The sequence below is a fragment of the Hypanus sabinus genome, chromosome 8 (assembly GCF_030144855.1).
Source record: "Hypanus sabinus isolate sHypSab1 chromosome 8, sHypSab1.hap1, whole genome shotgun sequence".
Taxonomy (NCBI): Eukaryota; Metazoa; Chordata; class Chondrichthyes; order Myliobatiformes; family Dasyatidae; genus Hypanus; species Hypanus sabinus.
In genome coordinates this window covers 96,316,059-96,342,234 of record NC_082713.1, presented here as the reverse complement: position 1 = coordinate 96,342,234, position 26,176 = coordinate 96,316,059, and the positions used below count along the sequence as shown (strand labels likewise).

General features: G+C 41.9%; 1 long non-coding RNA gene across 1 annotated transcript; it reads left to right on the top strand.

The window, feature by feature from the left end:
* Positions 1–1,202: 1,202 nt before the first annotated feature.
* Positions 1,203–25,495, top strand: LOC132397785 (uncharacterized). The gene is made up of 3 exons (XR_009513445.1): positions 1,203–1,231; positions 2,632–2,746; positions 25,392–25,495. It is a non-coding gene; the product is annotated as an uncharacterized LOC132397785 (long non-coding RNA).
* The last annotated feature ends 681 nt before the right edge of the window (positions 25,496–26,176 follow it).

The window sequence follows — 26,176 nt, the reverse complement described above, 5'->3', positions numbered from 1 at the left end:
TGTAATGGTGAGGTTGTATAAGGCATTGGTGAGGCCAAATTTGGAGTATTGTGTGCAGTATTGGTCACCTAGTTACAGGAAGGATATTAATAAGGTTGAAAGAGTGCAGAGAAGGTTTACAAGGATGTTGCCGAGACTTGAGAAACTGAGTTACAGAGAAAGGTTGAACAGGTTAGGACTTTATTCCCTGGAGTGTAGGAGAATGAGGAGTGATTAGATAGAGGTGTATAAAATTATGATGGATATAGATAGAGTTAATGCAAGCAGGCTTTTTTCCAATGAGGCTAGGGGAGGAAAAAACCAGAGGTCATGTGTTAAGGGTGAAGGGGGAAAAGTTTAAATGGAACATTAGGGGGGCTTCTTCACACAGTGCATGGTGGGAGTGTGGAATGAGCTGCCAGAGGAAATGGTGAATGCGGGCTCACTTTTCACATTTAATAAAAACTTGGACAGGTATATGGGTGAGAGGAGTTTGGAGGGATATGGCCCAGGTGCCGGTCAGTGGGACTAGGCAGAAAAATGGTTCGGCACAGCCAAGAAGGGCCAAAAGGCCTGCTTCTGTGCTGTAATGTTCTATGATTCTATGGTTCTATCACTTGGCTTGCCTGCTTTAGCAAAAGCCACCATCACTGATTGATGTCAATGACCAGCATTGCCCTTAATCCATATGAGTGACTTCCCTAGTGGAAGTTAAAAGCAGAACCTTTTTTTGGATATTGCAGGATCAGTCTGTCTTCAAGAGATACTGGTTAAGGGATATTTATTTCTAAGGTTTATTCTGAGGAACTGTGCCAGCACAGGTTATGAAATATTAGAACTTTGCCGGTTTACTGGCCAGTATCAGTTAATTTATTTCAGGAAAGAACAGAGTGTCAACAGAGATTCATTATGTTCATTAAACCTCGCTTGGGTAATCCATTTTAATGGATAATGTCACAAGTGCCCACAACTAACTTGATGAAGACTTACTTCTCTTGAATTATTTCTGTGTCTCAAACTGGCAGCTTTTTAATTTTTTAAAGTGATAACTATAAGTGGATTAATTTTCCTCAGAGATTTATCAGGTCATTCTCACAGAAATAACAAGAATGTCAGAAACAATGTTGATTTATTTTGTTATTTTTCATTAAGAAACATTACTCCCTTCTAGCTGTGTTTTTTCAAACAATCAACCAGGAGTTTTTGTATGCCATGGACCAATACCACTAAGCAAGGGGCCTATGGACCCCAGGTTAGTAATCCCTGCAATAAACTGATGTAGACGAGCATGGATTAGAAAACAGAATGAAGGGTTGTAGGAAGGGAATGGGAGTAGTTTGTAGAAACGGCAGATATAAAAGGATGAATGTTGACTCTCCATATTGTGTGGGTTGGAAACAGGTTATGGAGATGTGAAGTTTTATAGCAGAGGAACAGGCCATTTGGTTATCATGTTCATATTGACCTGCTAGCTTCTATGGTTGTGTTTTGTAATTTCCCAGAGGACCACAGCCTGGCCATGGTCTCGAAACCTCCCAGAGGACCATAACATTGTCATTGGATGTGGAGGCTAAATGTCTTGTAATCTCTCAGAGGACCACAACCTTGTCATAGTTTGGAGGTTTGCGTGCCTCAATGATTTTGAGAGTTATGTTGGCTGGAGCCAGGGCTTTATGCTTTAGTTTTTGGTGGGGTAAACAAGTCAAAGGGTAGAGGCCAGATTACGACTGGCCCAGTGGGCCTCTAGGTTTGGGGCAAACAATCTTGAATGGTCAAAAAAATTGTTATGAAAAAAGCAATGAAGAGTCCTTCTATGTGGCCAAGGACAAACAAAAATGGAGGACCTTCATTGCTGCTTTAAATGCCAGAGGTGTAATGGGCAATTAATTAAAAATAAATGTCTCATAAACATTGTTATTGTGTTTGGCTCTACCACTACCCTAAGCAGCTTTTTACAGATATCATTTAAGGAAAAATTTCCACTCAAGTCCTTTTTACAATTACTCCTCTCACATTGAACTTATGCCCTCTAGTTTTTGATACTGCTGCCATCAGAAAAAAAATAGTGCAACGTTCCACCTTATTTATGCTTCCTTTATTGTAATCCGATCACCCTTCAGTCTCCCATGCTCTTGGAGAAATAAACCCCAATCCTACCAATTTCTCCCCACAACCAAACTACTCAAGTCAAGGGAATATGCTGATGAATCCCCTCTGCACTGTCCTCAGTCAATCATGCCATCGCTACAATGTGAGGAGCAGACTGCATTCCAATGTCCATCTGTTCATCGACATTCCTTGGTGTCTTTCCATTTACAATATATGCCTACTTTTTTATGACCTTTGAAAATGCATCACTGTATACTTGTCATGATTAAATTCCATCTGCTATCCCTCTGTCCAACTTGCCATCAAATCCAAATCTTGTTGTAGACCTTAGGCAATACTTCTTACTATCTATGACAACATCAACTTTCAAGTCTTTCTCAAACTTACTAATCAGACCTTCCACATTCACATTCAAATCATTAACTTCCATCCTAAACAAGCGTTACAGCACTAATCCCTGCTATACACCAATAATTACAGACTTCAATTGGAAAAAAATCCTTCAACAACCAATATTAGTGTTAATATATCCATTATTTGCAGATGTTGGAGATGTTGGATCAACAGATGATCTGCAATTATGTGCAGATGTTGGAAATCTTGAGCAACATGCACAGAATGCTGGAGGATCTCAGCAGGTCAAGCAGCATTCATAGAGGTGAGAAAACAATTGATATTTCAGGCCAAGAGCCTTCATCAGGAGTGGAAAGGAAGAGGGAAGAGATCAGAATAAGAAGGTGGGGGAGAGGAAGGAGTATAAGCTGGCAGGTGGTTGGTGAAAACAGGTGAGGGGAAAGGTGGCTGACAAGGGGAGGGAGGATGAACTAAGAAGCTGGGAGGTGATAGGTGAAAGAGCTAAAGGGCTGACGAAGAAGGAATCTGATAGGAGGGGACAGTGGACCATGGAAGAAAGGGAAAGAGACGGGGTACCAGAAGGAAATAATGGGCAAGTGAGAAGGAACCAGAATGGGGAATTGAAAAAGAGAGAAGGGTAGGGGTGTACAAATTACTGGAAGTTAGAGGAATCAATGTTCATGTCATCAGGATGAAGGGTACCCAGATGGATTATGCTCCTCCAACCTGAGGGTGGCGTCAGCATGACTGTAGAGGATGACATGGACTGACATATTGAAAGTGAAAGGGAAGTAAAATTGAAATGGGTGGCCACTAGAAAATTGCACATTTTGTGGTAGATGGAATGAAGGTGCTCGATGACGCTATGTTAGGTCATACAAATGTAGAGAAGGCCATTCTGGGAGCACTAGATATAACAGATGACTCTGATAGACTTGCAGATGAAATGTCGCCTCACCTGCAAGATCAGTTTGGGGCCCTGGCTGACAATGAGGGAAGAAGTGTAAGATCTAACCCCAGTGAAGGGACCCCAGTGAGGGGACCCGAATGGAAGGAACCCCAGTGAAGGGTCCTCAGTTGGGGGAACCCAGCAAAGGAACTCCAGTCATCTTGCATTCCATGCCACTGGACCCTGACCACAATCTGTCACGGACTGTGTGGTGGTTGCACCTGCATCAGCCTCCCCATATTAAACAAAGTCACACACCAGCATTCTCTATTAAGGGAATCCACCCTAACATCCCAGATTAAGTCCTGTGGTGATCAGCAACTGGTGAAGGGGATGGGAATGTGAGGTCTGGAAGCCCTTCACTTGAATATGTGGATCCTGGACTGGCCATTACAGCTACCTGAAGACCCACCAATAGACAACCACTTTGGAGAGCATCATACTCAACTCGAGTGAACACACTGTTACTACTACTTTGGAACAGCCTATAGCCAAGAAAAGCCCTGATTCTCAGGATTAATGAAAGGCATATACTGTATATTAGATACGGTCTATTTCTATTATCTACACTGGAAGGTGTGTCAGATCAATTGATATACCAAGATAGAATACAGAGAACCAATGGAATTCCAGTTCTTGAGAGAAATGGAGCACCACTTTGAAGGTGTGAAGTTCAAAGCCAGTTCAGCATTCCATTAATTAAAATCCTTGACTGATAACCAGTGGGTGTAGAGCAGGAGGGCGTTTGTACTTGTGTCCTTAAGGTGAATAAAGAACTCAAATAAACTGGCTTTATTTAGAGCGGTTTATGACAATTACCCAATTATCTTAGAGGGCGTAGAAGAAAGTGCCTTACACTCAAATAAAAAAAACATTACTTTTCAGTGTCCTCTGTTGGGATATGGGTGTTTCTGGCAAGGAAACAGCAGCTGATGGTAATTCCTAACAGCACATGACAGTGGCTGTCAGCTTGAACAGCTACAACCCCTGTGGTGTGGTGCTCCCACAATGCTGTTAGGTCGAAATACCACTGACCCTGCAATGATGACAATATGACAAGCCTTTTTCTGTCAAACACTTCTGAATGCAAACTCCTTTATCCTGAGACTGTGTATTATTTCTAGCTCCTGGCCTTCAGAGGAAGAATTTCAGCTTTCAGCCTGTAAATCCCTCTCAGAAACCTTTGCCTCAGTGAGAGTGCTCCTTATTCTTCTTAAGGTCAATGAATATGGGGATTTCTGGAATTGCAGTAGTCAAGCTACCCTATGGCAGCTCCAAGGCAAGTAGATGGGTTTGTTAGTAAGTGGGTGGAGAAATGGCAGATGGAGTTTAATGCAATCTAATGTCAATATTGCACAGTGGGTGATCAAATATAAACAGCAAGACCCTTAACAGTGTTGATGAGCAGAGGGATTATGGAGTACAATGTCATAGCTCCCAGAAAGTGGCTGCAAAGGTTAATAGGGTGGTAAAGAAGGCATATGCAAATAACATAGAGAACACAGATCTTTGCAGGCACTTTGATCCACAACGTTAAGCTAACATTTTAAACTACTGTAATATCAATCTAATTATTTCTTCCCACATAGCCCCACGTCGGTGCCTATCTATGAGCCTCTTAAAAATTCTAATGTATCTGCCACTACAACCATGCCAAGCAGCATGCTCCATGTACTTTGTCGACAATCTACCTCTGACAATCTCCCTATACTATCCTCCAATCACTTTAAAAACAGTTCCTGTCATATTAACCATTGCCTCTCTCGGAAAAAGATGCTTGCTGTCCACTCGATCTATGCCTCTTGTCATCTTATATATCTGTCACAATGTGGGAGGGCAAGGGTGCTGGAGGAGAACCCACATTTAGGACACAAACACGCTTTGTAAGGTTAACTAAATAGAGTTTATTACTATTTACAAGAAGAACCGTGATGCAAGGATAGGACAGAGAGAAACCAAGGAGAGCAAAGAGGAAGCGGGAATAGGCATAAAGGACAAGGACTCGGGCCTGGGACTAGGCTGGCACTCAAGGTCTGGGGGCTAGGACTTGGAGCTCGGGGATCAGAGTCAGGACTCGGAACATGGACCTTGGACTTGATACTTGGAACGCCAGACACAGAGCCGAGACCCCTCCTTGGGAACAGGACATAGGATTGGGGCTTTACAGAGTCAGGACCCCTCCTAGGGGACAGGACATAGGGCCGGGACTCATACACAGAACACAAACGACAGTCCAGTCGAGTAGCGGCAAATGGCCTGCCTACTGAGCTGGATACGAGACGATAAAACTACAATGGACGGTACTATAACTGGGCCCAAGTTTGCTCCAAGTAGTGGGAGCTCTTGACTCACCCTGGTGGGTTAACCTTGCTCTGGCAAGGGAAGGCGGTTTGCTGGCACTTGATCCAGGAGGAGTCTTGGCTTACTCCGGCAAGAAACTTAGTTGGTTCCGGTTAGGTGACTTTGGTTTGCACTAGCTACGGTGATTTTGTTAACGCTCACACACCAAACGGCTGAAGCTGGAGACTTATAAACTGCCAGTTCGGTCGAGAGTAAATTGCCTTTAATCGCCAAGTCTGAGGGACACGGGAAAACAGGGAATTAAAGGGAAACAGGTCGACGGTCCAGATCGTAACACAAACTAGGTAAATTTAAAGGGAACCCAATCTGAACTATGACAGTATCTCTATAAAGTCACCTCTCATCCTCCTTCTCTTCAAAGAGGAGACTCCTTTCACACTTAATCTTTCCTCAGAAGACAAATTCTCTAATCTGAGCAGTATCCTGGTAAAGCTCCTCTGCACTCTCTCCAAAACTTCCACTCTCTCAAAATCCTTCCAATAGTGGGGTGACCAGAACCGAACACAATATTCCAAGTATAGACTAACCAGGGTCTTAATGAGCCGCAGTGTTACCACATGGCTCTTGAACTCAATCCCCTGAATAATGAAAGCCAGAAAACCATTTGCTTTCTAAATTACCCTGTCAACTTTGGGGGATCTATGGATGTGGACCCAAGATTATCCTGTTTCTCTACACCACTAAGATTTCTGCCATTAACTTTCTACTTTGCTATCAAGTTCAACCTTTCAAAGTGAATCACTTCACATTTTTCTAGATTGAACTCCATCTACCATTTCTCAGCCCAGCTCTGTATCCTGTCAATGTTCTGTTGTAGCCTACAACCCTATCACTAACATCACTAACCTTCATGTCATCTGCAAACTTACTAATCCACCTTTCCACTTTTTCATCTAATTCATTTATAAAAATCACAAAGAGTGGGGGTCCTAGAACAGAGTCACCAAACTCCAGGCAGAATATACTCCACTAAGATAGGTGGCGTTGTGGATAATGAAGTAGGTTTTCAAAGCTTGCAGAGAGATTTAGGTCAGTTAGAAGAGTGGGCTGAAAGATGGCAGCTGGAGTTTAATGCTGATACATTAAGGTGCTACATTTTGGTAGGACTAATCAAAATAGGATGTACATGGTAAATGGTAGGGCATTGAGGAATGCAGTAGAACAGAGTGATCTAGGAATAATGGTGTATAGTTCCCTGAAGGTGGAATCTCATGTGGATAGGGTGGTGAAGAAAGCTTTTGGTATGCTGGTATCAGAGCATTGAGTATAGGAGTTAAAATTGTACAAGGCATTGCAGGCCAAATTTGGAGTATTGTGTACAGTTCTGGTCACCAAATTATAGGAAAGATGGCAACAAAATAGAAAGAGTACAGAGGAAATTTACTAGAATGTTACCTGGGTTTCAGTACCTAAGTTACAGGGAAAGGTTGAACAAGATATGTCTTTATTCTTTGGAGCGTAGAAGGTTGAGGGGGGACTTGATAGAGGTATTTAAAATTATGAGGGGGATAGATAGAGTTGATGTGGATAGGCTTTTTCCATTGAGAGTAGGAGAGATTCAAACAAGAGGACATGATTTGAGAGTTAAGGGGCAACAATTTAGGGGTAAAGCAAGGGGGAACTTCTTTACTCAGAGAGTGGTAGCTTTGTGGAATAAGCCTCCAGTAGAAGTGGTAGAGGCAGGTTCGATTTTGTCATTTAAAAAAAATATTGGATAGGTATATGGACAGGAAAGGAATAGAGGGTTATGGGTTGAGTGCAGGTTGGTGGAACTAGGTGAGAGTAAGCTTTCGACATGGACTAGAAGGGCCAAGATTGCCTGTTTCCGTACTGTAATTGTTATATGGTTATATTTACTATCACCTTCTGCCAATTCTTAATTGACACAGCCAGGTTTCCCTGGATCCCATATCTCCTGACATTTTGAATGAGCTTACCATGAAGAACCTTGTTGAAAGCCTTACTAAAATCCATTTTCATCACATCCACCATTCTGCCTTCAACAATTTGTTTTTGTCAGTTCCTTGAAGAAGGCAATTAAGCTCTGAGGCTGGACCTGCCCTCACAAAGCCCTGCTGACTATCCATAATCAGACTATGCATCTCCAAATGCTCATACATACTGTCTTTGAGAATCCTCTCCAATAGTTTGCCCACCACTGTTATATGACTCACTGGTCTCTAATTGCCAGGATTATCCCTATTACCTGGTTGGAACACAGGAATAAAATTTACCATCCTCCAAACTTCTGGTATTGCTTCTGTGACCAATGAGGACGCAAAGATCATCACCAAAGACACAGAAATGTCTTCTCTCACTTCTCTTAGGAATCTGGTGTATATTCCATCTGGCTGCAGGACTTATCTATCCCAATGATTTTCAAAAGCTCCAGCATATCCTCTTTCTTAGCACCAATATGTTCAAGAATATCACCATCTTCACAAACATCAAGGTTCCTCTCATTGGTGAAATCTGTAGCAAAGTGTTCATTTAGGACCTCTCCAACATCCTGTGACTCCAGATTTTTGTTTCTTCTTTTATCTCTGTCAATTTTATTCTCACTCTAGTCATCCTCCTGTTCCTCACAGACATGGGGTTTTCCCTAATGCTGCTCACCAAGGCCTTCTCATGTACCTTCCAGCTAGCTTTCCTAAGTCTCTTCTTAAGCTCCTTCTTGATTACCTTATAACTCTTATAAGCCATGTCTGATCATTGCTTTCTAAGCCTTAAGTATGTTTATTTCTTCCTCTTATAACCATATAACCATATAACAATTACAGCACGGAAACAGGCCCTTTTAGTCCGTGCCGACGCTTACACTCACCTAGGACCACTGGCCCACACTCAGCCTCCATTCCTTTCCTGTCTATATACCTATCCTCTTGACTAAATGTTTCACTTCTTTTGCCACCACCCTACTATCCTTTCCCTGCCTCAATGGAACAAACCTATCCTGAACCTCATGTGTGCTCCCAAAACAATCTCCACATTTCTGATGTGCATATTCCTCATTTCCCTGATTGAAATCTGTTTCAATTTATGCCCCAAAATTACTGCTTGACAGCACCATAATAAGCCCTTCACTTATTAAATACTTCTCCATGCTGTCCGCTCCTATCCTTCCCCAAGATTAGGGAGTTGTGGTCACCGTCTCCGAAATGCTCACCCACCGAGAGATTGGACACCTGACCTGTTCAACTGCCTAGTATTAGATCCTCTAGTCAGCTTGTCCACACATTGTGTCAAGAACATTTCTTGGACCCTCCAAACAAATTCTGCTTCATCTGAACCTCTTCCACTAAGGAGATTCCAATAAATTTAATTAATCAAAAATAACAGGGATGTTGTCATGGCTCAACTTCAACTTGAAGTCTGCCAATTCAAACTTAGATTAACTCAAACTTTTGGAAGCAACAGGACATCAGCTACCATTGTTAAGATACGTCATTATTAGCATAGAATGCAAAATGGAATTTATCTTGTGAAAGTCATTCAGCTTGTTCATTGCATGTGAATAAGCAAGCATACTATCCCCAATTGCACTTGTGAAGAACTACAGCTGCTTCCTTAAACCACTGAAGTTCTTCTGGTCAACATGAGGAAATCTACAGATGCTGGATATTCAAGCAACACACACAAAATGCTGGTGGAATGCAGCAGGCCAGGCAGCAACTATAGGGAGAAGCGCTGTCAACGTTTTGGGCCAAGAACCTTCATCAGGACTAATTTGGATAGCCTGAAACATCAACAATGCTTCTCCCTATAGATGCTACTGTTACGAACCCCGTAACTGGGTCACTTACCAGCAAAGATGGAGACGTCCGTTGAAGTCTGATGATACTATTTTTAACAGTATTTATTAGTAAAAATACACAAAAATAATATCAATGCAAATATACAGATAATATACGTCATCAATACTAAATCTAAAAGTGCGGGTATAATAATAATCAATAAGAAATAAGCTCTATCGTTGTCTAGGGGACAATGTATTGTCCGATGGAAATATAAAGTTCACTCAGTTCAGGCAGGCTGCAGCCTTTGGGGACCACTGTGTTGCAATGGTTGGAGAGAGAGAGAGATTTTGAGAAAAACTTGCCGACTTTCCTTTTATGATTTCGATCCATCAGGAGTCTCATTGTCGTGGCCTTTCACTTGTGGCCTCTCCTTTAGCTAAACCATTCTTCTGTGATGAGCCCGCCACCCTGGCATGGGAGGACGCACATGAGCTCTCACTGGCTTTTACTATAAATGCTGTCACTGGATTTCCAGCGTATCTCCTGGTGCGTCTAAAGGGGTTGTTCCCCAGACCCTCTTTTATCCTTACTCACGGGGTCTCAGATGTCAATCAGGTTGGGATGATGCAATCCCTCAACCATCCCACTCTGGTTGTCCCCTGAAGGGTTTCAATGAAGAGTACAGACCTCAATACACAATTCCGTCTCCAAGAGACAATGGCCGTTATCCGTGGTTCTGTTTCGCTGAGGTCAGGACACATTCCAAACCTTGTGTATTCTGGACGTCTCTCTCTCATTTCCTGGGTCCCAGACCCAAATTAATAGTGATCTTGCGATTCTCAAAAAGGAGGGGGCGACTTTGTGCCCTTCGGCCCTTCAAAGTTGCATCACATTTGTAACAGCCCCTTCCTTCTAAGATTTTAACTTCAGGTAAAAATTAATTAATACAGAGTCTTACAGGATTTCAGAATCTAACGCAATACGAAAGAGTTTTTTTCACTACAGAGTAACACAGTTATAAATTCAATTCAGCATCTAAACAGTTAGCGATTACGTTGTCGCTTCCTTTAATATCTTAACATCTCGTACCTTAATAAATTCTTGTAGCATCAGACTCCAATTTAATAACTACCTATCTTTATTCCTTTTCTTCAGCAAACAAAAACTAAAGAGTTGTGATCTTAGCTTACATGTATATTACAAAAGTTCATGCAAATACTAATCTTTATTTTACTTTCAAACTTAACAGTCAATCTTCCATGGGGGTTGTCGTTATTATTTACATGCTTTGTCGAAATCCCTTAAAACCGGATCCTGTTATTTAAAGTGACATCCCGTCAACCCTCGCCCCTTTTCCAGTTAACTCCCACATGGCGAGCTTGTGCACCAGTGTGGAATAGGCTTTCGCCTGCTCCTTTCATAGGATTTATTTTATCAACAATGTTTTCCAAACGTACCCAATTTACTGAATCTCCACACAATTCTTTATTTTTAAGCAAGTCATTAGTTTTATCTTCAGGATCCTTCATTCTATTAGTTTTCAGTTTAAAATCTGCAAGCGATCCCTCTTTGTCCAATCAGCATTTCGAATTCTGCCTCTTCACAGTACACTCTTGAATAACAATAGCGTGTGGGGCACCTTTACATTCCAAATCAACCTGTAATTGATTCGCTGGCATCATGTTATCAAGCCATTGTCCCTGCAGCCTGGTTAATGCTTCAATTCAGACTTTAAATTTTCTTCATTCAATTTAGGAACTGCACTTTTCCCTTTCCCTTCAATAATAGTATTCACCTCACCATCTTTTATCTCCTCACTAACTTTTAACACACCTTCTAACACAAACCACTGGGAATTCTCACTTCCCACTAGTACCACGGTTAACCTTTTCTTCACTGAACCAAGTCCATCTGACCCACAAGGACTGCATTCCTTTTCAACTTAATCGAATACCTCAGACTTTTTCTGAGTTCCATTACTAGGTTCAGTACCATGTGCATCCACATCTTGAACACACTCAAATGGGACATCTGCCTCTTCCAGGTTTTCAATACCCGTACCCTTTTCAAATTCTAAGTTCCCCTGATCCTCCCAGTTACTCTCTGGGCAACTCCCCTCTAGAGTAAACTCAACCCTGCGGGCTGAAACAACCTCATTTACCAACCCAGCAGACTTCTTCAAGGTAATGGCATCCTTTTCATCTAGGACTGCCCTCACTTCATTATCGGTAACACCTTTAAAATTTTCAACTTCTTCAAATAGTTCTGTCAAACCAGACAGATCATCCATGTCCAACCCTGGACCTTCTAACAGCCTTATATGTTTCTCATTTTTACTCTGTGCCTCTATAAATCTCCTCCTGGCTAAGGGCAGGTCTACCTCCTCTCCCTTACTCTCTTTCACTTTCCTATTCTCCGTTTTACCACCCTCTAACTCCTCTTGGTACAGGGTCGGTAAAAACGTCTCAGCCAAATCGATACTGGCTTCTTTCTCAGCTGCCTTTCTCGACATGCTGTGAGTGGTTGCGCATGCGGGATAGATCTTGGAATCTAGGGGCAGGTCCTCAACACTTACAGGCTGGCTCGTCAGCTCCATGGCCGACCAAGCATCACCACCAGCTAAATTGTTACCCAGAAGGAGGTCTAAGTCAGTTCTCGGGAATTCTGATCGCACCCCTATTTCAACTGGTGCAGATACCAGCTCACAATTTATAATGATCCTATGCAAAGGCACAGCTTCTGTCCCTTTTCCTATGCCTCTCAAAGCTACCTCTCCCATCTAAAGGACCAAAATCTAGTACCGTACTGTGAATCAATGACAGCTCAGCTCCCGTGTCTCTCCAGATCTGCACTGGAACTGGTGTTTCTCCCTCTTTCACAGACACGGTTCCATCTGAAATAAATTTCTCAGACCCCTGACATATTCTGTCTACCTGGGGCTTTCTCATTGATTTACTGATCACCACAATATATTCTGTAGGGACTGCTGCTCTCCCTTTTCCTACCTCCTTCCTCGGAGCAAGGCACTTAGATGCAATATGACCCACCTTTCCACAATTAAAACAGGTCAAGCCAGGACCTCTCTAGCCGTCTTGTCTTTCCTCCTCCTTAATTTTACCACTAGCTCCCGGCTGGATCTCTGCCTCAGCTGGCGGGCTTTCTCTACCATTCCCACGGTCTTTCTGGTAACTCTTGTTCGAGGAAAACTTTGTCTTGTGGGTTAGGGCATATTCATCTGCGAACCTAGCAAATTCGGATATGGACTTCTCATTCCAATACATCTGGATATCATCCGAAACACAACCTTTAAATTCCTCAATCAGAATTAACTCCCTGAGATGCCAAAAATCCTCTTCCACCATTTCTGCTGCACACCAACGATCCAAGAGCACACCCTTCTCATAGGCAAACTCTGCATACGTCTGATTCCACCCTTTCTTTAAATTTCTGAACTTTTGTCTATAGGCCTCAGGTACCAATTTGTTGGTCTGAAGAATGGCCTCCTTTACTTTCTCATAATTCTTAGAATCCTCCTCCTCCATGGACAATGCCGCATATGCCCATTGTGCCTTCCCTTTTAACACACTTTGTAACAACACCACCCACTGATCTCTGGGCCACTTCTGACTCACTGCCACCTTTTCAAAATGCAGGAAATAACTATCAACATCCATCTCCTCGAACGGAGGTATTAACCTAAACTCCCTACAAACATTAAATCTCTCCTCTCAGTCTGGCCCTTGAGCTCTTTGCTCTTGCCTTAACTTCTCCAGGTCCATCTCATGTTGCCTCTGCTTCTCCTTATACTCCCTCTCCTTTTTGGCTCTCTTGTTCTCTTTTTCAGCTGCTTCCAGCTGTTTTAACTTAATTTCATGCTCCCTTTCTTCTCAGCTCTTTCCTTCTTCTCAGCTCTTTCTTTTTCCTTTTCGGCTGCTTCCAGCTGTTTTAACTTAATTTCATGTTCCAACCTTAATTTCTCCAACTCTAACTGAGCCATCCCACTAGCTGGTGCCTTTTCCGGGATATTTTCCAATACCTCAGCCGAAAATACATTCTTCACAATATAATACTGAGTTATGGCCCTCTGCGCCGCCCGCTTTTTCATCGACAACCTCACCTCTGCGAGGTTTAGTCCTTTCGCAATATTTATCAAGTCTGACTTTGTGGCTGCCTCTAGCACCTCCAGAGTCGGGTTTTCAATAAATTCATCTATGTCCATCTTTGCTAGCTTCCCATCTTGTTACCAGATCCAAGTTTGGACTTAAAAGCCCAATTTACTGGCCCTCCAATTTGGTTTCAAATCTCGAAACGAGGCCCCACGTTGTTATGAACCCCGTAACTGGGTCACTTACCAGCAAAGATGGAGACATCCATTGAAGTCTGATGATACTATTTTTAACAGTATTTATTAGTAAAAATACACAAAAATAATATCAATGCAAATATACAGATAATATACATCATCAATGCTAAATCTAAAAGTGCAGGTATAATAATAATCAATAAGAAATAAGCTCTATCATTGTCTAGGGGATAATGTATTGTCCGATGGAAATATAAAGTTCACTCAGTTCAGGCAGGCTGCAGCCTTTGGGGACCGCTGTGTTGCAATGGTTGGACAGAGAGAGAGAGATTTTGAGAAAAACTTGCCGACTTTCCTTTTATGATTTCGATCCGTCAGGAGTCTCATTGTCATAGCCTTTCACTTGTGGCCTCTCCTTCAGTTAAACCATTCTTCTGTGATGAGCCCGCCACCCTGGCACGGGAGGACGCACACAAGCTCTCACCGGCTTTTGCTTTAAATGCTGTCACTGGATTTCCAGCGTTTCTCCTGGTGCATCTAAAGGGGTTGTTCCCAAGACCCTCTATTATCCTTACTCACGGGGTCTCAGATGTCAATCAGGTTGGGATGATGCCAATCCCTCAACCAGCCCATTCTGGTTGTCCCCTGAGGGGTTTCAATGAAGAGTACAGTACTCAACACACAATTCCGTCTCCAAGAGACAATGGCCGTTATCAGTGGTTCCGTTTCACTGAGGTCAGGACACATTCCAAACCTTGTGTATTCTGGACATCTCTCTCTCATTTCCTGGGTCCCAGACCCAAATTAATAGCGATCTTGTGATTCTCAAATAGGAGGGGGCGACTTTGTACCCTTCGGCCCCTCAGAGTTGCGTCACATTCGTAACACTACACACACAAAATGCTGGTGGAATGCAGCAGGCCAGGCAGTATCTATAGGGAGAAGCACTGTTGACTTTTCGGGCCAAGACCCTTGAGGGAAAAATGCGAAACTATAGGAGAAGACTGGAGGGGGTGGGGTGAAGCTGAGAGTCAGGTGATTGGCAAAAGGGATACAGAGCTAGAGAAAGGAAAAGATCATGGGACAGGAGTCCAAGGGAGAAAGAAAGGGGGAGGGGAGCACCAGAGGGAAATGGAGAACAGGCAGAGTGATGGGCAGAGAGAGAGAAAAAGATGATAAATATATCAGGGATGGGGTAAGAAAGGGAGGGGCATTAACGGAAGTTAGAGAAGTCAATGTTCATGCCATCAGGTTGGAGGCTACCCAGCCAGTATATAAGGTGTTGTTCCTCCAACCTGAGTGTGGCCCCATCTTAACAGTAGAGGAGGCCATGGGTAGACGTATCAGAATGGGAATGGGACGTGGAATTAAAATGTGTGGCCACTGGGAGATCCCACCTTCTCTGGCGGACAGAGCGTAGGTGTTCAGCAAAATGGTCTCCTAGTCTGCGTCAGGTCTCACCAATATATAAAAGGCCACACCGGGAGCACCGGATGCAGTATACAACACCAGCCGACTCACAGGTGAAGTGTCGCCTCACCAGGAAGGACTGTCTGGGGCCCTGAATGGTGGTGAGGGAGGAAGGGCAGGTGTAGCACTTGTTCCGCTTGCAAGGATAAGTGCCAGGAGGGAGATCGGTGGGAAGGGATGGGGGGGATGAGTGGACAAGGGAGTCACATAGGGAGCGATCCCTGTGGAAAGCAGAAAGAATGGGGGACGGTAAGATGTGCTTGGTAGTGGGATCCCGTTGGAGGTGGCGGAAGTTACGGAGAATTATACATTGGATCCGGAGGCTGGTGGGGCGGTAGGTGAGCACAAGGGGAACCCTATCACGAGTGGGGTGGTGGGCAGATAGGGTGAGGGCAGATGTGCGGGAAATGGGAAAGATGCATTTGAGAGCAGAGTGGAAGAAGGGAAGCCCCTTTGTTTAAAAAAGGAAGACATCTCCTTCATCCTGGAATGAAAAGCCTCATCCTGAGAGCACCTATAGATGCTGCCTGACCTGTGTTCCACCATCATTTTGTGTGTGTTGCAGTTCTTCTGGTGTCAGGCTGGTATGTGACTTCGATGAAACATCAACAATCCCTTACCCTCCACACCTCTGCGGATGCTGCTCAACAAGCTGACTTTCTTCAACCGATTGTTTGTGGATCCAGATTCCAAGGTCTCCAATTTCTTGTAACTCCAGACCATGATACAATGCAAGGATTTGTCACGACACAGGAAAAATTCAATCCCATTAATTCATGGTGGTAAATTTGTTTCTAATTATTGATAGTGCAACACAATCAACAATTGTACCAAGTATTAGAATCATATGAGCATGAAGGAAGTATCATTTCAGACCAAGCACTCTTTTAAATCACTGAGGCATATTAGATAATTAGGGTCCATTATGATTGAATGATTCATTGATTTTCATTTCAGATTTGTCTAAAATCAAGAACAGTGAAGACAGAAGTCTACTCCTGTTTGATAATTCACATTTTCTGATCAGGAATAAAGCAATAAATGCACACCAATTTCATAGAACTTCTACTTTATCTGGTTTGTGTTCATAAAATTAAAACTAAATTACTTCGGGTCATAAATTTTTCAACCCACCGAATTCAAATTTCACTTATGTAAAGCAGGTTGCTGCCATTGTACATTTGTGAAATAAATCTGAACATTACTTTTCAAAATAATGAATTTGATCCACCCTTTCAATAGCTTTGGTTGGAGCAGCTCTTAATGCTGCCTCCTGACTCAACACATTTGTCAGGCATTTAGAATATTACTCACTTGGCCAGATGCTGAAGCACCTTCTTCTTGCTTGGAACTTTTCACAGGGGTATGTAGTATTAGATCTGTACCTTGGTTCTACATTTCTTATGCAAGCAGTGTCATTAAAAACATATTCCACAGCAAATCTCATTCCTAAGCAAAGCTTTTCTCAACAGTAGTGGCCTTTGTATTCAAAGGGTCAAAATTAGAAGCCAGCTGAAAGCTGGGAGACTTGCTGTGGTAGTAATAGAAAGAAAACTTGTGAAAAAGTGAAGATTTAATGATCATGAAGTCATGAATGTTTCAAGCACTGCAGTGCAGGTTTCTAGGCTTGAAGAATGTGAGAGGACACACTGGCAGTCATTTTGGCTCTGTGAATCCACATAATGTGAGCTATTGCAAAGCTCTTTTACATCTTACCCAGTTGATATTTCTGATGATTGCTGGAAGCCATCTTGAAGCTCTGAGATCAACACTTTATCAGTCAGACCAGACTATCCCAAGTTCATGATAAGCAGATGCTCTCCTGTTTCTGAAGCCTAATCATTATCTAAGTAGTCAGCATAAGCTGCCATTTCTTGAAAATTGGGAGAAGCTGCGCAACTTTATTTCCTTCTTGCTTTAATTAAGACTGCATTGATCCCCTAAATCTGTGGGGCTGGAAACTCAATTGCATGCGGAGCTAATTTAGAGAACTTTGACTCAGCTTGAAGTTTGGAACTAATGTCACTTACAGTAAAAAGTCCTGACGAAGGGTCTTGGCCCGAAATGTTGACAGCGCTTCTCCCTATAGATGCTGCCTGGCCTGCTGTGTTCCACCAGCATTTTGTGTGTGTTGCTTGAATTTCCAGCATCTGCAGATTTCCTCATGTTTGTACAGTAAAGAGTTATAGTTTTAGTTATAAAATATTAGAAGTCAACTATTATTTCTTTTTCTCTCCCTCTTTCTCTCTCTCCCCCATCTCTTTCTCTCTCTTTCTCTCGCTCTCCCTCCCTCCCCTCTCGCTCACTTCCCTGTCTTTCCCTCTCTCTTTCTCTCTCTTTCTCTCTCTGTCTCTCTCCCTACTAGACACTCCCCACCCTCACCCTCACTCTCTCTATTCACTCTCTCTCTCTCTCTCTCTCTCTCTAAATACTTATTTGCAAAAAGAGGTAATTTATCTTAGCCAATTAACCTACCAACCTGTCTTTGGTTTGTGGAAAGGTAGCAGAGTATGAGGAGGACTTTATGCTGTCAGAGGAAGAGCATGCAAACTCTACACAGACAGCTCCCAGGGTCAGAACTTGAGTACTTAGATGGACAGCAGAAACAAGTGCACATGATTCATCATGAAATTTGTGGATTATCATTCATAAAAAATCTGTATCAGGTATCTTTTAAGGAAGTACCTTGATCCTACCCTGTCTGGTGTCTTTATGTGGCTTTCAGTCAAATAACATCTTAACTGCTTTGGTAGTAATTCTCTAATATTCTAAATAATTACATTAAGAAACAAATCACAATAATAGAAACAAAGAAACATAGAAAACCTGCAGCACAATACAGTCCTTTGGCCCACAAAGCTGTGTTGAACATGTACTTAATTTAGAAATTGCCTAGGGTTACCCATAGCCCTCTAATTTTCTGAGCTCTATGTATCTGTCCAGGAGTCTCTTAAAAAACCCTATCATATCAGCGTCCACCGTCGTCGCCGGCAGCCCATTCTATGCACTCACTACTCTCTGCATAAAGAACTTACCCCTGACATCTCCTCTGTACCATCTTCCAAGCACCTTAAAACTGTGCCCTCTTGTGTTAACCATTTCAGCCCTGGGAAAAAGCCTCTGACTATCCACACGATCAATGCTTCTCATCATACACCTCTATCAGGTCACTTCTCATCCTCTGACACTCCAAGGAAAAAGGGCTGAGTCCACTCAACTTATTTTCATAAGGGATGCTCCCCAGTCCAGACAACATCCTCGTAAATCTCCGTTGCACCCTTTCTATGGTTTCCACATCTTTCCTGTAGTGAGATGACCAGAAATTAGCACAGTACTCCAAGTGTGTTTTGACCGGTGTCCAACGTAGCAGCAACGTTATCTCTCAGCTCCTAAAGTCAATCCCATGATTGATGAAGGCCAATGCGCTATATGCCTTCTTAACCACAGAGTCAAGCTGCGCAGCAGATTTGAGTATCTCATGAACTTGGACCCCAAGATCCCTTTGATCTTCCACACTGCCAAGAGTCTTACCATTAATACTATATTCTGCCAACATATTTGACCTACCAAAATGAACCATCTCACACTTAACTGGGTTGAACTCCATCTGTCACTTCTCAGCCCAGTTTTGGATCTTATCAATGTCCTGCTGTAACCTCTGACAGCCTTCCACATTATCCACAACACCTCCAACCTTTGTGTCATCAGCAAGTTTACTAACCCATCCCTCCACTTCCTCATCCAGGTCATTTACAAAAATCACGAAGAGTATGGGTCCCAGAGCAGATCTCTGAGGCACACCACTAGTGACTGGCTGCCATGCAGAAGGTGACCCATCTACAACTACTCTTTGCCTTCTGTGGTCAAGCCAGTTCTGGATTTACAAAGCAATGTCCCCTTGGATCCCATGCCTCCTTATTTTCTCAATAAGCCTTGCATGGAGTACCTTGTCAAATGCTTTGCTGAAATCCATATACATTACATCTAATGCTCTACCTTCATCAATGTATATAGTCACGTCCTCAAAAAATTCAGTCAGGATCATAAGGCACAACCTGCTTTTGACAAAGCCATGCTGGCTATTCCTGATCACTTTATGCCTCTCCAAATGTTCATAAATCCTGCTTCTCAGGATCTTCTACATCAACTTACCAACCACTGAAGTAAGACTCACTGGTCTATAATTTCCTGGGCTATCTCTACTCTCTTTCTTGAATAATGGAACAACATCTGCAATCCTCTAATCCTCCAGAACCTCTCCTGTCTGCATTGTTGATGCAAAGATCACCAGAGGCTCAACAATCTCCTCCCTCGCCTCCCACAGTAACCTGGTGTACATCTCGTCCCGTCCCAGTGACTTTTCCAAATTAATGCTTTCCGAAAGCTCCAGTATATCCACTTTCTCAATATCTACATGCTCAAACTTTTCATTGCACTGTAAGTCATCCCTACAATCGCCAAGATCCTTTTCCACAGTGAATACAGAAGCAAAATACTCATTAAGTACCTCTGCTATCTCCTCCAGTTCCATACACACTTTTCCACTGTCACACTTGATTCTCTCTATTCTCTCATGTCTCTTTTTCCTCTTTTTCTTCACATGCCTTGAGGTCTTCCTTAATCCTATCCTCCAAGGCCACCTCTTGGCCCCTTCTGGCTTTCCTAATTTCTTTCTTAAGCTCCTTCCTGCTAGTGTTATAATCTTCTAGTTCTCTACCATTACCTAGTTTTATGAACCTTTTGTAAGCTCTTCTTTTCTTCTTGACTAGATTTACAACAGCCTTTGTACACCACAGTTCTTGTACCCTACCATCCTTTCCCTGTCTCATTGGAACATACCACACAAATATCCCCTGAACGTCTGCAACATTTCTGCCATACATTTCCCTGAGAACATCTGTTCCCAATTTATGCTTCCAAGTTCCTGCCTGACAGCTTCATATTTCCCCTTATTCCAATTAAATGCTTTCCTAACTTGTCTGTTCCTATCCCTCTCCAATGTTATAGTAAAGGAGATAGAATTGTGGTCACTATCTCCAAATCCTCTCCCACTGAGAGATCTGACACTGACCATGTTCATTTCCCAATACCAGATCAAGTACAGCATCTCCTCTTGTAGGCTTATCTACATATTGTGTGAAGAAACCTTCTTAAAAACACCTAACAAACTCCACCCCATCTAAACCCCTCACTCTAGGAACAAGCTAATCGATATTTGGTAAATTAGAATCTCCCACCATGACAACCCTGTTATTATTACACCTTTCTAGAATCTGTCTCTCTATCTGCTCCTCGATGTCCCTGTTACTATAGAGTGGTCTATAAAAAACATACAGTAGATTTATTGACCCCTTCCTGCTCCTAACTTTCACCCATAGACTCTGTAGACAATCCTTCCATGTCTTCCTCCTTTTCTGCAGTCGTGACACTGTCTCTGATCAACAGTGCCACATCCCCATCTCTTTTGCTTCTCTCCCTGTTCTTTCTGAAATATCTAAAGTCTGGCACTTGAAGTAACCATTCCTGCCCCTGAGCCATCCAAGTCTCTGTAATGGCCACAACATCATAGCTTCAAGTACTCATCCACGCTCTAAGCTTATCCACTTTGTTCATAATACTCCTTGTATTAAAATAGACACATCTCAAAACCTCAGTCTGAGCGCATCTCTTCTCTATCACCTACTTATCCTCCCTCTCGCACTGTCTCCAAGCTTTCTCTATTTCTGAGCCAACAGCCTCTTCCTCTACCTCTTGAGTTTGGTTTCCACTCTCCAGCAATCCTAGTTTAAACTCACGCCTAGGAGGTTCATCTTAGCAAACCTCCCCTGCCAGGATATTGATCCCCTGGAATTCAAATGCACCCTGTCCTTTTTGTACAGGTCGCTCCTGCCGCAAGAAAGGTCCCACTGATCCAGAAATCTGAATCCCTGCCCCCTGCTCCAAACCCTCAGCCATGCTTTTATCCTCCATCTCACTCTATACCTATACTCACTGTCACGTGGCACAGGCAGTAGTCCCAAGGTGACTACTTTTGTGGTCCTGCTTCTCAACTTTCTTCCTAACTTCCTGTAGTCTGCTTTCAGGACCTCCTCCCTTTTCCTGCCTATGTCGTTGGTACCAATACATACCACAGCCTCTGGCTGTTCTTCCTAGTTCAGGATTTCGTGCATACATTAATAATTTTAGCATATATTGGAAGCATATCTTTATTGATAGGTAGGTTCTATGCCTTGCAAAATTAATGTTAGATAAGTAAATTAAAGCAATTATTAAACAATATTTATTGAGATATGAACATGAGAATATACTATTTTGCCATAAAATGTTATTTTTACCCAATCCAAGCCTTGACAGTGATCTCATCATAACACTGTTTCCCTTAAAAATATTGACATCCTTTTTTTCAAGTATCTATATTCTTGATGTCCACTGGGAATTACATAAGGAAAGAAATCAATGTTCAGGTTCTGTTGGATCCTTGTGTAAAATAGACTAGACACAAGGATAAGTGGCATGAATGAAGTGACATGTTTGAGAACCCATCGACAACTGTCTGCAAAGGTAGATTTATTAAAGTACCAGACTAGCTTGAGCTTGGTCATTGATCTGGGATGCTCATGTGTCCTCTGGGTATACAGTCAATTCTTACTATTAGATGAGAACTTCAAGGTAGTGAAACTTTGGCTGAACTGATGCCTTGTTCTGTCAACTTGAGAACAGCATGTTGCATTATTGATTCCTTTTGAACAACACAAGCATTTTCATGTTAAATGAATATATGTAGATTTCTTCTTGTTTCTCAAAGAATCTAATTGGAAACCTGTTGATCTCTTGAATAATATCAAATATTTTATCAAGACATTTCTTTTTCTTAAATTTCCAATTGTTACTGAAAGCAAAAGGCTTAGCCAGATGTTCTGACAGGTCCTGTAATTGGCCTGTAAAATGTTTTTCAATCAATAAATAATCAGTGTCCATTGAAGAGAACTGTATCTACATGAAAGTACTGAACTGTCAGGATGATTCAGGTTTTGGCTCAGGGAGTTCTGTTGCTTTTCAATGGAAAAGGATAATGTAGAACAGGATCTCCCAACCTTTTTCATGTTATGGACCAATACCATTAAATAAAGGATTTGTGGTCCCCAGGTTGGGAAATCCTAACTTAGAGAGATGGGTGGCAGTGGGGATGGGGAGGGAAGGAGAACGAAAAAGAAGATTCAGTACTCTATTCAAGGGTGATGGCAGGTTGACCAAAAGACAATAGGAGCAGAGAGGGAAGGTTTTTTCTTTTCCAGCCTGTTCGTCTATTTGGTCAGATCATGGCTACCTCGATTCTATTTAAAACCTTTTTTTACATTTCCCTTGGTATCTTTCCCCAATAGAAACCCCAGTTAACCCAGTATCCACAGGTTCTGGCAAAGGCTGAGTATGCTCAGTGAAGAGAGTAGGACAGAGGACTCAAATATTCCTGATAGGCACTACTCTGATATGAAGAGCCAGAAGAGCAAAGGGTGATTTCTAATTAAGGACTTAGGAAAGCTTTTTCGCAGAGTAAAGACAGGCAAACTCTACATGAAGAAGTTCCTCTATGATGATAGAAATTCAGTCCAAGTTCTGTCCAGCTTACAGCCACAACAATGTGTGACAAGCAATTAATCTAAAAGATTCTCACTTCTGACATGAAAATAAATGATATTGCAAGATTGGATTCAAACACTATATCCTCTACATAGCCCTCTTAACACCTTTTTTACAATGAGTTAGTCAGCCAGTGTAAGTGTTATAGCGAATGATAGCCATTTGGAAAGTCTATTTTGATACTTAGTACTAATTAATTAATTGTTTGGCAAGTACATTTGCAGCTTCTAACAAATCATATAGTGTACAAACACTGGATCTGCTCTAAAATCTGAGTAGTGCTTGAGGACAGCTTATTTCAACTAGAATTAAAACACATTTTATTTCACCTTAAATATTGCTAAGATCGAAATAAATTTGTGCAAGCTCTCAGTCTGTTGTTTTTATGCTTTGCTGAAGTCATTACATTGTCTTGGCGAAACATATAGATGGTAATCAGCTCTGGAAGCTGTTCATGTCTATAACTGCCAGTCACAGATATGTTTACTAGCCTTGTATCTTGTCGCCTTTCTCAATATCAAATAATAGCTATTACTTCATGCCTCACAGAAGTTCAATTAGTCAGATAAGACAGTTAGATATTAAATGACATAAAAGTGATTAGTAAGTAACAAATAATGTCTGTCCCAAAACATGATCATTTCAGTCAACACCCATCCATCTAATCTCAACAGATTTCCTGTTCAGCAACTACCTGAGATGTAACATCTTGAACACTGACAGATTAAACCAAGCTTATAGTTCTGCAAATTGAACTGATTAGGGAGCTGATGAGGGGATTGACTGATCTTCATGCATGACACACATAAGGTGTAGAAAAACTGTACAACGTCCAAGTCAGACATAGGGAGCACCAGAATGGAAGTCGATGCTGCGCTCTAAGTTGTGCTAGTGTGGGGCCGTGCAGTAACTAAAATACCCCCGTGCAAACATCTTTTGTTGCTGCACAGCTAGAACTGGAGGCAGCTAGAAAAAGTTTATGAAACATGGAAGTCTTGCTTTGTTGAACTGTATTCCATTATCCCTTCAATTCATATATAAAATCAGAAGTTTGTGATTTTTCATTTTTCGCTCTAAATATGCATAAGTATGCATATTACAAAAAAAAAACATCTGAAGTGCCACAGTTTTCAGACCACGTAAAAATTTCCTGAACAGAGCGATGCTTGGTCTGCACAGCTGTAAAAAACGTAGAGGGAGTGAGGTGATTTTGTTCTCTAATTGCATTCACCAGTTGGCATAAAGAGCATATTTCTATGCTACATATTCTGTGTAAAATTATGTCATTTGTGAAATGCAGTGGAACTGAGGGAAATGAATGTCAGTTACAGAATAGTTTTGCACAGAAAGGCTCGATTAAGTCTACACAGGGTCTTTCTGAAGGCAATCCAGTTAATCCTATTTTTAATCCTGAAGTCAATCCCAGCATTTTGTTTACTCCTTCATCATATAGGGAATAGAAGATTCATCGATGATCCAGTGCAGTTGTAATGAGAAGATAGGTCACTGGTTCCCATTCATTGCATCCTGTACAATTCAATTTAATGCAATCCCTCTATTATTTTCAGAAACTGGAACAGTATAGCACACTACAGACCCTTTGCCCCATGATGTTGTGCCAACCTTTTAACCAAGATCAATTTAACACTTCTCTCCCACATAACCCTCCATTTTTCTTTCATCCATGTGTTCACCTCAGAATCTCTTAAATGTCCCTAATTAACCCACCTCAACCACCACCTCTGGCAGCAGGTTCCACGCACCCATTCATTGTGTAAAAAACTTATATTTGACATCCCCTCTATACTTTCTTCCAATCATCTTAGCATTATGCTCCCTGGCATTATGCTTGGATCCTCAGCTTCCTAACCAGAAGACCACAATCTGTGCGGATTGATGATAACATCTCCTCCTTGGTGACGATCAACACTGATGCACCTCAGTGGTGAGTGCTTAGCGCACTGTTCTATTCTCCATATACCCTTGCCCATGTGGCTAGGCATAGCTCAAATACCATCTATAAATTTGGTGACGATAGATTCTTAGGTGGTGACAAGAGGGCGTACAGGAGTAAGATATGTCAATTAGTGGAGTGAAGTGGAGAGAGTGAGTAGTTTTTCAGGTTCCTGGGTGTCAAGATCTCTTAGGATCTAACCTGGTTCCAACATATTGATGAAGTTATAAACAAGGCAAGACAGTGGCTATATTTTATTAGGAGTTTGAAGAGATTTGGTATGTCAGCAAATATACTCAAAAACTTCTGTAGAACCGTGGAGAGCCTTCTGACAGGCTGCATCACTGTCTGCTATGGGGGGGGGGGGGTGGCTACTGCACAGGATCAAAAGAAGCTGTAGAGGGTTGTAAATTTTGCCAGCTCCATCTTGGGTACTAGCCTACAAAGTACCTAGGACATCTTCAGGGAGTGGTGTCTCAGAAAGGCAGCATCCATTATTAAGGACCTCTAACACCCTTTTCTCACATTTACCATCAGGTAGAAGGTACAGAAGCCTGAAGGCACACACTCAGTGATTCAGAAACAGCTTCATCTCCTCTGCTATCTGACTCTAAATGGACATTGAACCCTTGGACACTGCCTCACTTTTTAAAATTATATAGTATTTCTGTTTTTGCGTGATTTTTAATCTATTCAATTTACTTATACCGTATAAAGTATACAGAAAAAGATTTACTTATTTATTATTATTTTTTCTTCTGTATTTTGTACTGCATTGAACTGTTGCTGATAAGTTAATAAATTTCACTCACATGCTGGTGATAATAAACTTGAAAGTGACTCTGATTAAGCATTTTGCTCTGGTATGAACGTATCCTTGTTACTGATCTGCTTGCTTAGGGCTCCCTAAATCAATCTCTCTTCATGCTGTTTACTATGTTGTTTGGTGTGTGGTAAACTTTGGTTATGATTGATGAACATACCAGAGGTCAAATAAATAACAAAGAACAATCATTATCATAAACACAATCATTATCTACTGTGGTTATTAATAAACTCTGTACATGCAAAAAATGCGCAATACACTCAGAGAGAAGATCAATGTAATGTAAATAGGCTATTTTCAATTCTTTCATTGATTGAATTCAATCCAGTAAACATAATGATTGAGTAAACCATAGCCATAACTTCCTACATCCTCTTAGCAGTCAATCATTTGATAATGGAATTTTCAATATTCTTTGCTCTATATATGCAAGACTTACTTTGAAATATAACCCTAACTGTTCCAATTATAGTAGAGGATGCATTGTGAAAAAATG